This window comes from Aethalodelphis obliquidens, unplaced genomic scaffold (genome assembly GCF_003676395.1).
Source record: "Aethalodelphis obliquidens isolate GAN/ISIS:26980383/991018 unplaced genomic scaffold, ASM367639v1 scaffold5, whole genome shotgun sequence".
Lineage (NCBI taxonomy): Eukaryota > Metazoa > Chordata > Mammalia > Artiodactyla > Delphinidae > Aethalodelphis > Aethalodelphis obliquidens.
Genome location: NW_020837949.1, coordinates 71,679,948 through 71,692,197, shown reverse-complemented (window position 1 = coordinate 71,692,197; position 12,250 = coordinate 71,679,948). Strand labels below are relative to the sequence as shown.

At 36.3% G+C, this 12,250-nt stretch overlaps 1 long non-coding RNA gene across 2 annotated transcripts in view; it reads right to left on the bottom strand.

The window, feature by feature from the left end:
• The window catches only part of LOC113618452 (uncharacterized), a 219,471-nt gene that overhangs the window by 30,682 nt on the left and 176,539 nt on the right, over positions 1-12,250 (bottom strand). For both annotated transcript variants that reach the window (XR_003432019.1, XR_003432018.1), the window contains one exon: positions 5,583-6,847. This is a non-coding gene — a long non-coding RNA (uncharacterized LOC113618452). The remainder of the gene's footprint in view (positions 1-5,582; positions 6,848-12,250) is intronic.

The following is a 12,250-nucleotide window of genomic DNA, read 5'->3' as shown; positions in this document are numbered from 1 at the left end:
CACACACACACACACACACACACACACACACACACACACACACACACCATACACATATGCATAAATATATATTTCCCTCATATAATCAAAATGTCAAGAAACTGTCCAAATTCCTTATTTCTTTAAGCTATAATGTGTCCAATATTTCTTTAAATGACTGTGCCATTTGATGCTTTTTTAAAAAGTATGTCAAAACAGAGATATTGCTTTGTTATACATATACTTTGTGTGAACACATTTCATTCATTCAACATAAAATTATTAATCACCTACTGTGGGGTAAGCTATATGTTAGATCTTGTGCATGTGAAGATGGATAAAATACAATCTCTGCTTTTATGCAGATTACAGATTAACAAAGCAGAATGACTAGAAGGTAGATAAATTGAGATATAACAAGTTATAAGTTAGAATAGATCATGAGGATAAGGTAACCAACACAACGGGAAATTGAATGGTTGTCCTAACACTACACCTTGGTTCTTTTACCCAGCAAAGGATGCATTCATTTAAAAACTTTTAAAAATTAATATTAATTTTGCTTTCTCACATCTAAGCCTTTGAAGACCACTCAGGAGCACTCTTCCTGCCTTCCCTGTACAGGTGCCCATATTTTCTTTTCTAACTCAACTCTTTAACTTTTGCCTCTATCAGTTCTCTCCTCCTGAAAGTGAATGGTAAGGGCACAACCAATGGTGAAGGCAGGAATGGGGGCATGATAATCTACTGGGATACAAGCAAATATATCAGACATTACTCTTTTGGCGTAATGACAGAAACTCAACTCAAACTTGATTATTTAGGCAAGGAAAGTGAATGTACTGTCCTTCAACCAAAGTGTAAGGGTGAGGAATATGCCACTCATTGGAGACTACTGCAGCAGGGTTCTCTCACCGTCTCACAGGCCTACTATTGCCACAATGTTCATCTCATTCTTTCAGACAGATTTCCTCCACTCTGTGGAAACAATGGCTACAGCTAGCTTCCAGGCTATTATAATACAGCAAGAGCCCCTTCTATTTTCTTTCATTTGAAAAACTCTTTGGAAAGGTTTTGATTAGCCAGGTGACACCAGGAACAATGAAATGTGATCCGAAGAGTAAGGTCTAAGATGATTGTGGCTCTTGTTCAACCACACAGTGGTGGGAAAGGAAGAAAGAACACATCTGAGAAGAAGGGTAATGAGTGATGGGGCAAACAGAAGCAGCCATACATGCATGCTGGTTTTCAGTGAATGTCTACTGAGTTCCTGCAATGTGCCCAGCACTGCACTGGTGCCACAGTCTAGTAATACAAATAATCTACAAATAAGCCCTCCCAAAGGAGGACAGGAGCAGCTGCCCTGTTCCAGGTGAGTTCCACTCTCAAGCAGCTCTCTGAACATGACCACAGCCAGATCTATCAGCCTGGTATCAGTCAGGAAAACTAAGCCACTGTGTCTCCAAAATAGTCTCTAAATTTCATTTAGAAATTAGGCTTTACACAGATGTTGGAGAGCTGGGGAGGGAAGATCAGAGAGTTGCCATGGAAAACCAAGGACACTAAAGCTGGAAAGTTAGGGAAGTTTTTGAAGACCTCTACCATCTGCAGCAATGATGTTGGTGGTTCTCACATGCTTGCTTGAAAAGCTGCTATGACTCTTCATGCTTACCTAAAGTCTGGCTGTCACCACATCCAGAAAATAATAGCTTTAACTTCTCTTCTGCTTTCCAAACCTCATGCAACTTCCTCTCAAAGGGAAATTCTACCCAGAATGAAATAGGGAAGGGGAGTCTGGGGAATGTAATTTCCCAGACCTTAGAAGGGTGCGATTATGATGCTGAGTTGGCAGCAGACAATCCGTCACAGCATCCTTACCCTGTTTCAGATGTTAGCATGTTGGCCAACGTTCATTGATGACCCATTCCTGCCAGTCACTGTGCTCAGTATTTCATATGTGTTTTCTCACTGAAGCCCTAAAACAACCCCAGTGCTGGTGTGAGATGGAGAGAGTAGGAGGGAGAGAGTGTTTTATTTTCTACATTTTATAGATAAGAAAACCAAAGCCAAGAGAGGGAACTGGCCAATGGTTCTACAGCTGAAGTAACAGTGGAGCTGTGGTTCAAATCCTAATCTCTGACAAGAAAACCCGATTTTTGAACTGCACACACCATTGCCCCACTAATCTACTCCTTCTTTGATGTAATCGTTGGTTATGGCCAAGGGAGCCAAAGCTAGTTTATTTTCCCATGTAGTTTCACTGCAGATGGCACTTCTGATTTCAATGACTGTTGTCATTTGGGGAAATATGTTTAGGGGATGCATAAGGCTTAAAGTCTAAAAGATAGATGGATTCTCCCCCACCAATTGTGAGGGAAACTATATAGACCGTGTACACCATGGATGGATGGGATTCCTTCTCCAAAATTATTCAAGGCAAAAAAAAAAAAGTATTTGCAAATGACTTAGTGATAGGACTAATCCTTTTTAAAATGGGTAATAGTAACTCTTCTGGGAAATTTTAAGAAAACTTTATGTCCTCATGAATTGTAACATAGTATGAAAGTATGATAAGATGAATTGAAAGGTGCTACTGCGATGAAAATGAAAGGCAGTTATAATGGAATATGAGACAAAGAGAGCTTGCCAGAAAAAAATGTACTAGTGGTTAATCAGAACAATTTTTGAAAGGAAGAGAGAAAAATAAGAGAGAGAACAAGAGAGGATGTAACAGAGGTTGATAATATATAAAAGATTCAAGTAAAATATTCTGGTCCTCAGAAAGAAGCAATCAGTAGAGCAAGAGTGTTCAAAGGGCTTAGTGAAGAAGCCTTCAATACCACTCCAGTCCTTCTGTAGGATCTCACACTCCCCATACAATCTCTGCTTGCTAATTTCATTTCTAGGTACTTTGATATTGGGAGTGGGGTATCTTGTATAATAAATATGATCTTTTTTGATTACTGCAAAGATGTATTCTAAAATAAATACATATATCTGAAATTTGCTTTATAAATGCATTTCGGATACATATATAATCAAACTCACAAATTTCCCAAGACCTCACTATAGAAATGATATATTGAAATCTTGGACACAGAAAGCTGAGAGCCAAATACTAGGTCACTATGACAACTCCATCAAGACTCAGAAGCCCCATGGGTGTCATCATGAAATAGCCGTCAGCCTTACCATCCTGTGTTCACAGAGAAAAATGCAGATGTATTTCAGTCCATGTGAAGATGAAAAAAACTGTGTCAAATTTGTGCCACTGGGAGTTAGTGTGCTGTAATTCTGATTTCTCAGCTTGTATGGGGAGGATGTTACAAGGCTGTCCCCATTTGGTATCTGTGATGATTTAAACACCTGATATTAAGAATGGCAGTAAAACTACCCTCTAGTTGCAAGAGAACATAGTTTTATTAATAATTAATAATCAATCTTCCATATTAGGGGGATGGATTCAAGACATGAAATGATTTTTTTAAAAAAAATTCATGAGGCACTAGCAACAAATTGTCTATGATAAAATGATATTTTAACCCTTTTGTCTGGTATTTGCATATCCTAACAATAAGCATCATCAAATGTGAGGTAATTAAACATAGTAATTTGCTAATTCCAAAGACGTTTCATGTCAAATTTTGAGAAGAAATAAGAATGATGTCACTTGTGGAAAGCAAACAGGCTACCTGTAGTGGTTTACAGTCACTCAATTGAACTACTCAGAGTTTTCAATGCTTATGATCTCTAGCTATTCCTAGATATTTTCTCCAAAGTCTTTAAGCTTCTTCCTATTCAACTGGTACAAGCTGCAACATGCCAACCTGTCATCATTCTATCATCCCTCACCACTGAAATTCAAAAGAAAATTCTTGCTGAGGTGGCTTGGAAGGAAACACAAAATTGTAAAATTATTAGTAAATAAGGCCTCTGGCCAGCAGTCAGGTAGCATGCATTCATTGTGAAACTCAATGCAGCCTCAAGGGTCTCTGCTATCTCCTCTTAGGGTGGCTTCTGAACTGTAGCTGGAAAAATGCAAAATATAGATAAGTGGATGGAGTCAAGTGGCATGGGGATTTGGTAAAGCCACTTTTAATTTCTGGAAGTCTGTATGAAAAATAAAACCAAAATCAAAATTCAAAAGTGTTGGGTAGAGTGAACCCAATCTCTAGATATTTGGCTGTACAGACTCAAAAGCCCCAAGCCTTCTGGCCAAGTGCAGTATGATTGGCAGCTCGCAGAGATGTCTGGGATGGAAATAGCAGGCGTGTGGATCACGGCTGAGGTGAGTAAAACAGAAATGTGTAAATCCCTGGAGAAAGAGTGTGGAGAGAGAGAAATGGTATTTTGGCATTCAAGGAACTTTCTGGATTCAGTATATCATATCAAATAAAAGATAATGTGCACTTGGCAATAGAAATAAAACTTTAGGAAGGACTCATTAGGTGAGATCAATCTGATTCCTTTGAAAGAAATTCTGCCTCAGGTTGTAGAGTTGAGTAATTATGAATGTCAAGAAGGAACTTATTTAATTATAAATCAGAATGGGGATGAAACTGAATAGTAGCAAAAGGGAAAATAGGAGCAGCAGTGATTAAATGGTTTCAGAATAGTGTAATAGTACTTAGGCAAGGGTAATAAATTGCTGAAGTGTGAACTTAGTTTACAAACTTGTGACATATGGCCCTGCTGGGTTGATTTCTATTTTATCTAAGTTGGTGTTTTCAACCTGTTCTGTAATAGCCATGTCTCACTGTGTGTGTATTTGCTTTTCTTCTTGTCTTGACATCACATGCTGTACAGACACCACCATTAAAGCGTTTTCATAGTGAAAAAAAAAAGTTCTCACCGGTAAATCATGTACCAGCCAATTCCAAAATGAAAAGAAAAACACATGCAAACACACACCCTTATTCCCATAAAAATTCAGGTTTTAACCTTGAACCTCTGACATGTGGTGACAAAGAATGTAGATGCATAGGAGAGTCAAACAGAATCAGTAGCACCTTATTATCAAGTTCTACGGACCTCTGTTAATTCTTCAATCTGCAACATGGGGTCTACCTACCTATGCTGTAACATCTTTGAAATGAGGAAGTTATGATAGGGTAAGGCTTTATATAGAACAAACTTGAGTCTAGGACATGGGTCCATAACATATTGTGGAGAAGGAAGGAAGGGAGGAAGGAAGGAAGGGAGGGACGGAGGGAGGGAGGGATGGAGGGAGGGAGGGAGGGAGGGAGGAAGGAAGGAAGGAAGGAAGGATCCAGATAATTATGAGTTAGAATAATAGGCTGACAGTAATAAAGATTCCCAAGGTATATATATTCCAGAAAGTGGGAAAATGAGAGAGAGAAGCTCTGAGGAATGATATGGAAGTAAAGGAAGGTAAGCTGCTCCATGATGAGGTACCACAGAAAGTTTCTGCGGTGGCAGTGTTCTGGACCAATTGTGGGACCGTTTTGACAAGGATTTTATACACCAAATAAGGGATGGACATATTTTAAAATTCCATATGGATTATTTTGAACCTAACTGGTCAATTGTATGTTTGCTTCTCATCATACAAGAAAGATGATAGTCAAAGCCAGTATGCTTACCTAGGATTGGGTGTAATTCTCTGATGTCTGGTAAGCTCCTGTTTTCTTCACCTCTTCACAACATGCTAGGTTGGAAAGCAATTAATGGAGAGTATTATTATTACTACAGGGATGACCTTATATTTACTTTTCTTTTTTAAAAGAAGGAAATCACCTGCAAATTTCAGTTCTTAATTTTCAATATAATGCTGTTTGGGCATTTTTTACAATATACCAGTGTGTAGAACCACTATCGATGGTAAAGAACTCTTAAAAAATCAAAAGATACAAAGACCAAAATCCATTAGAAAAATGTGCAGAGAACCTGAATGGACAATTTACAGGGTATGATATGCAAATGACCCTTAAACATGAAAAGATGCTCATATTAAATTTTTGTCCACCAATCCCAATTTTAGTAATCTAACCTAAACATACATTCCTCAAAGTACAAAAATGTATGCTCAAGGGTATTCACTGCAGCATTATTTGTAAAATCAAAATAGTGGAAATGACCTAAATGCTCACACATATGAGAGTGGCTGAATAAACTAGGGTACTTTCATACAATGGAGGACTATCAAGCTATAAAAGGAATGAATATCTCTATTAACTGATATTGAGGGATTCCAAGGATATATGCATTAGACGAAAAAAAGCAAGGGCCCCCAATTTTTTATTACACTCTACCTTTTGTGTGAGAAAAAAGGCCATACATGTGTATGCATATTTCTTTCTTTCTACGTATCTGTTCTATAGACTGAATGTTTGTGTCCCTCCAAAATTCATGTTAAATCCTAACCCCAAATGTGATGGTATTAGGAGATAGACATGTCACATAAAATATACACGTACCTGTAAAGTAGCAGATAGTGCAGTTAAGAACACATTTATCAACTATTCCTAATTTTAAACTCTGTCAATATTTATACTGATCTCTAGGCATTCTCCCATCTCCCATAATTCTGAAATGTTTACTACAACTTCTTCTTTTTCATTTACCAAAAAAATTCCTCATTTCCTCATGATTTTTTTCTTCTCTTACCCCCCTTCTAAATGCCTACAGCTTCATTCACCAGAACTATTTCTGACTGCTCACTGTAAACTTAGTTCACTATGGAATTATTTCAAACCCCAAATTCTTTAAATAGGTTAAAGATTCCCTTTAAAATTTTAGACATGGATTGTCTGTAGTTTTTGCAGTTATAGCACGTTACTTGGGAATTCCCATCTGTATCCAATGTGAAACTGGCCTCATGCCACAGTTATTTTCTTGAGTTTCTTTCCTAAAAGAAAAAAAAAGAAGAGAATTAACCCTAAAAATAGCAATCATATTTCCATACACATCAATGTGAGTGTATTCTTTCTCAATACCTTATCTAGTATTTTTTTCTTTGTATTTATTTATCTAGAGCCCAGCTTGCTAGACAGCTTCACTGGAAACTCATCTAATATGTGGCTACAACTGCAGATCTGCAAAGGGATCAGCATGTGTCAATATCATACAAAAAGTGCAATGTAGTATAATATAAACCAAGAGACAGTTTTGAACGGTATGAATTTCAGGTCTATTTACATAGAAGATATTTATTCTAGGAGACCTAACATTATCCATGAACAGACAAATTCATCCATACAAACATAATCAACCAATGTTGTTGATTATCCTCATGGAAAAGACCAGAGGGCTTAACTGTGATTCTTTTAAACCTTCCAATTCCAACTGAACTCTAATAAAACAGTAGGTCTTCTTACAGATCCCAGAGGTTGATATAAAATTATATGAGTAAGTAAGTATTCAATTACATATTTTCTAATTTTAGGATTTTTCGTATTCTTCCTTTGTTATGGACTTAATATTGTGTCCCCCTCAAGATTCACATGTTGGAGTCCTAACCCCCAATGTGAGGGTATTTGGAGATGGGGCCCTTGGGAGGTAATTGGGATTAGAAGAGGTCATGACGCCATGAGGGTGAAGTCAACATGATGGGATTAGTGCCCTTACAAGAGGACGAAGATCCCTCTCTCTCTCCCCCTCCCTTTTTCTCTCTCAATGTGTGCGCATGCGTGTGTGTGTGTGTGTGTGTGTGTGCGTGCGTGTGCGTGATGTGAGGCCACAGTGAGAAGGCAGCTGTCTGCAAGCCAGGAATAAAGCCTTCACCAGAAAATGACCATGCTGGCTCCTTGATCTTGGACTTACAGCCTGTAGCTTGTCTTTTCATGTTTCAAACAAGGTCTTTCGCAGAAGAAATATTTTTAATTTTGATGAAGTCCAATTTATCAGTGTTTCCTTTTACGAATTGTGCTTTTTGTGTCAAGTCTAAGAATTCACTGGGAAGCCCTATAACTGTGGATTTGTCTTTTTCTCCTTTCAGCTTTGTGAGTTATTCCTACCATATTTTCCAACTCTGTTGTCTAGTTACATACATATTTAAGATTGCTGTGTCTTTGTGGATTGGTCCTTTTATAATTATATAATATCCCTCTCTGTCTCTGGAAATTTCTTTGCTCTGAAGTGTACTGATATTAGTATAGCCACTCCTACTTTTCTTTTTTTTTAATATTTCCATGATATATCTTTTCCCATCCTTTTATTTTCTACCTGCTTATCTCATTATATTCGAAGTGATTTTATTGTTATCAGCATACAGTTGGGTCATATTTTTAATCCAATATGTCAGTCTCCATTGTTTAACTGGCATATTTAGACTATTTACATTTCGTGTTATTATTGATGTGTTAGGGCTTTAGTTTGTCATTTTTTGGGGTTTTTTATTTTTGCTCCTTCTGTTTTTTATTTCTCTGTTTTCTTTTCATGCCCTCCTGTGAGTTACTTGAACATATTTTATAATTCTCTTTTGATCTATCTATAGCATTTTGAATATGCCTCTTTGTATAGATTCCCTGGTATATACATAGGTATAGGTATATGTAACATCACAGTTTACTGATGTTCTCATTTTACCAGCTCAAGTGAAGGATACAAACATTAGTTCCCTTTACTTCTCATTACCCTTACCCACTTATAATTATCTTATTTTCTTTACATATATTTAGAACTGCAACAGTTTTATAATTTTTGCTTTAACCATCAAACATAATTTTGAAAACTCAGGAGAAGAATATAGGCCTACTGTATTTACTGATATTTTTGCTTATTATGTCCTTCCTTCCTGATATAATAAGGTTCCTTCTTATATTGTTTCCTTTCTGTTCAGAGAATTCCTTTAGCTATTCTTTTAGGGTAGGTCCCCTGGGACAAATTCTTTTCATTTTCCTTCCTCTTGATGTCTCCTTCACTTCCGAAACACATATTCATTAGCTGTAGGATTGAGCTGACAATTCAGCACCTGAAAAATACTGTGCCACTTCCTTCTAGTCTCCATGGATTCTGATAAGAAATCTTGTCATTCTAATTATGTTTCTCCTACACATGAGATGTTGTATGTCTATGACTGTCTTCAAGATTTGTCTTTAATTTTCACTTTAATTTTGATGCGCTTTGGCATTGATTTCTTTGGGGCTCATTCAGTGTCCTAATTCGGTAGGTTTACGTCTCTTGCCAAATTTGGGAAGTTTTCAGCCATTATTTCTTTGAGTATTTTTTCAGACCTGCCTTCCTTCTCTCCTTCTAGGACTCCAATGACATGAATATTAGCTCTTTTGTTATAATCTCCCTGGTCCCTGAGGCTCTGTTCATTTATGTTTAGTTTATTTAATCTCAGATAGAATAATTTCAATTTTTTATTTTTTCAATAATTTCAAAGCTATTTGTTTCTTTGTCCACTCCATTCTACCACTGAGCCCATCCACGGGCCTTTAATTTTGCCTATTGTATTTTTCAGTTCTAAAATTTCTATTTGGTTCTTCTTTATATCATCTATTTCTTTGCTGAGACTTTCTAATTTTTTATTTGTTTCACATATATTTTTAGTTGCTCAGTGAAGTATTTTTATGATGACTCTTTTAAGGTATTTGTCAGATAATTCTAACACCTAGGTCATCTTGGTGATTGTCTCTTTTCACTGAGTAGGAGATCTCCCTGGTTCTCATTGTAAGTGACTTTCTGTTGCAACCGGGACATTTTTGTTTTATGTTCTGAGGCTCTGGATCTTAAACTTCTGCTTTAGCTAGCTTTCCCTCAAACTGCTCTGGCAGGGGAAGGGGGAAGCACTATATCATTATTGTTAGGTTGTGGTAGCAGCTTACATTACCCACTTATCCTCCACTGGCACAAGGAGGGAAGCTCCTCATTATTGCTGGAGAAGGGGGGAGGTGTGGTGGTGGCTTAGCTATTTTGAAAGTCTTGACTTTTCACTAGGGATCCTCTGATTCCACCTGAAGGAGGGGAAGGGATGCTTTACTACTTCTGGGTGGGAGACAAAATCCAGTCTCCCTAGTTAGTCTCCACTAACCTGGAGGCTTAGAATGAGGCTTATTATTGGCCAGCAGGGATAAAAGTCCCCGTTCCCTACTTGGCTTTCCCTGACATCACCACAGTGGGGGTGTTGGGGTGTCTCATTAGAACATCACGAAGGCAAATTCTAGGCTTTCCACTCAGCTTGTACAGGTTGAAGTTTAGGGTGATACTACAGAGTTTTATGTGGGGCTTGGTTTGAATAAAATGACTATTATCTAAATGTTTTCTGTCTTGGATCACAGAATTTTAGTGTTTAAAGGAACTTTAAAAATCATACAGTCCAATCCTCTAATTTTATATATGAGGCCCAGAGAAATTAAATATATTGCCTATGATCATAATTTCTAGTTAGCATTAGATATTGGATTAAAACATAATCTTAAAACTCTTTGGAGTCCTACTTCAAGGTTTTTTCTCCTTTACTAGGTACTTTGTACAGCCACATTTAATTCAGGCAATGAACGAATACCATATTAAATATTTCAAAATCATTTTGTATTTTTAGACAACTATGCATTTGTAAATTTAATTGTCCAAATATAAATGTTTCACTTTATCAATGTATGATATTATAGCAAAGTCCTGAAGTTTCTAGAGCTATAATTTCAATAAAAATTGGTGTATTCACATGACCTAATGGTTAGATATTTCTTCTCCTTTCTCCTATAAATTTTTCCAACACTTGCCTTGACATTTGCTCCTAAAATACTTCACTGTTTGAAGTTTAACAGGATATATGCCATTGTAAGAAATGCTATCTTTTCAAAGCTGTGCCTTAAAAGCAGCTCATTTCTCATAGTTCCCAATGGCATATGTCATAATAGAAGAAGATGAGGTATATTTAGAATTTTTGGTATGCTCCTTGGAAGAGGTCTTCGCCTTGGAATAAGAGGAACACGACTGAGGTGTTATCCTTAACACCAGGATTAGAGAATTGGTAACTATCCAAAATGAAGACAAAGACTAAGTCTACCAAATTCCAAAACATTTTTTTGCAGGAGGATCTCCTCAGTTAAAAGTGTCTCTTCAGTCCATGTCTGCTTTTCAGTGTTCGAAATTAGAATGTGAATTTATTTTATTAAGGATAATAAATGAGAATTCTGTCTATGCTTTCAAGAGAGACTCACTGACACCCAATTGGAAACTTGAGATTAAAAACCCTAATATCTGTCTATAGAAAAGACATTTACAACACAAATATTTTAAGGTTTAACATATACTTTTACCTCTTATAAGTAATGAACTGTCTATGTTAAAGACCCAAATTGTGTGCATGATAGAAAAAGTGGGGTGAATAGAAGCAATAAGTTACTGCACTGTGTTTGAGAGAAAAGAGTACACTGGATGTGCAAGTGTAGAAAAATATAAAATGTCACAGGAATATAGTATGAAAATAGGAGCTTATGAGTTATAACAACTAGTGACACATTCATTTGTGCGGATCATATTATTACCTAATATTTCTGTATATATGTGCAATAATTTTGGCCTTCTATTACTTAAGGCTCTGCCACATTTAGCTGATACACAATTTTCATTTTAACACAAAAATCTTCCTTTTAACATTTAAACAATACTTATTGAGTACATAATCACATAATAATTTGTTGTGATATTAATATAATAATTTGTTAAGTATCTGCTATGAACTGGACCAAGTACTAAAAATTGTTTAAACCTAATTATATCTTTATATGTTTGTAGTTCTGTGACATGACATATATTTGCAAATGTGCAAAATTACAATCAAGATTGTGTGATATATGTTGTAAGAGCAATAAACATCATTCTAGTACAGAAGATGAATGATAACTGATTTCTTTTGAACTTCTAAATTCAAGCCCAGGCAACACGTAAAAATACTCCACAGTTAGAAAAGCCCAGGAATCTTGTTTCTAAATTTAAAATCTACCATTGAAGAGAGGATGATTTTCTTAAATTTGCACTTAAGAAAGAAATACAGGCATACAGAGCCAAAAAAAAAGGTTACTTAATGTTAATCTACTTTGATAAAGATTTATATTCCTCTATGAAACCAGATGGTAAAGATTATATATTTTGATATAAAATGGGTAAATATGCCATGATGGAAAGAAAGTATTATGGAGAGAACTTTGATCTATGGAGGTGCTAGAAACAATTAAAGATATGAAAGAAGTAAGTATCACCAGTCCCAGATGGAGTTCCTGTGAATTCGACTAAGTGTTCCAAGACTATTTGACAATTCCTCCAGCAGATGTTTTTAATCTTGGATTGAGAGCCTAAGCAT